The sequence below is a fragment of the Pleuronectes platessa genome, chromosome 3 (genome assembly GCF_947347685.1).
Source record: "Pleuronectes platessa chromosome 3, fPlePla1.1, whole genome shotgun sequence".
Classification (NCBI taxonomy): domain Eukaryota; kingdom Metazoa; phylum Chordata; class Actinopteri; order Pleuronectiformes; family Pleuronectidae; genus Pleuronectes; species Pleuronectes platessa.
Window position 1 is genome coordinate 10,916,758 of NC_070628.1, and position 498 is coordinate 10,917,255.

Below are 498 nucleotides of genomic sequence, written 5' to 3' on the forward strand. Positions count from 1 at the left end.
CTCAGACAGGAAGCCAAGTGACTCAGGGTTTTTCCCTCCCTTTTCACTCGGTCTTTCTCGACTTCCTTATTTCTTTTTCCTCTCCGCCTCTGTCACAGGTTGCAGAAGTTCCCCTCTAATGTGAAAGCGCTTCTCTTTTGAGATAGCATTGCGGCAACAGTCCGATTTGGCAAGTTTGGAGCCAAACCAGTTGAGCAATGTGCTCATTTCCAACGACTGTGTCTTATTTTGGCACGCCTTGGCTGAGTGGCTGGCTGGTTTGCTGGCTTGCTCATTTTTAGACCAGGGTGTAAGACAACTCTGCAGCATACTTTGCTTCATGTGTCTGCCAAGACCCACCTCCTGTTGACACTGGCCACGTGGGCTTGAAAAAGATAGAGAGCAGTGCAAGGGGGGACAGGGGCTGGGGGGGGGGGGTTTAAAAAAAATTCAGGCTTGAACACTTCTTAGAATCACACGAGTCATAATGTGCTTCAATGGCAAAAGGACTTTAAGTTC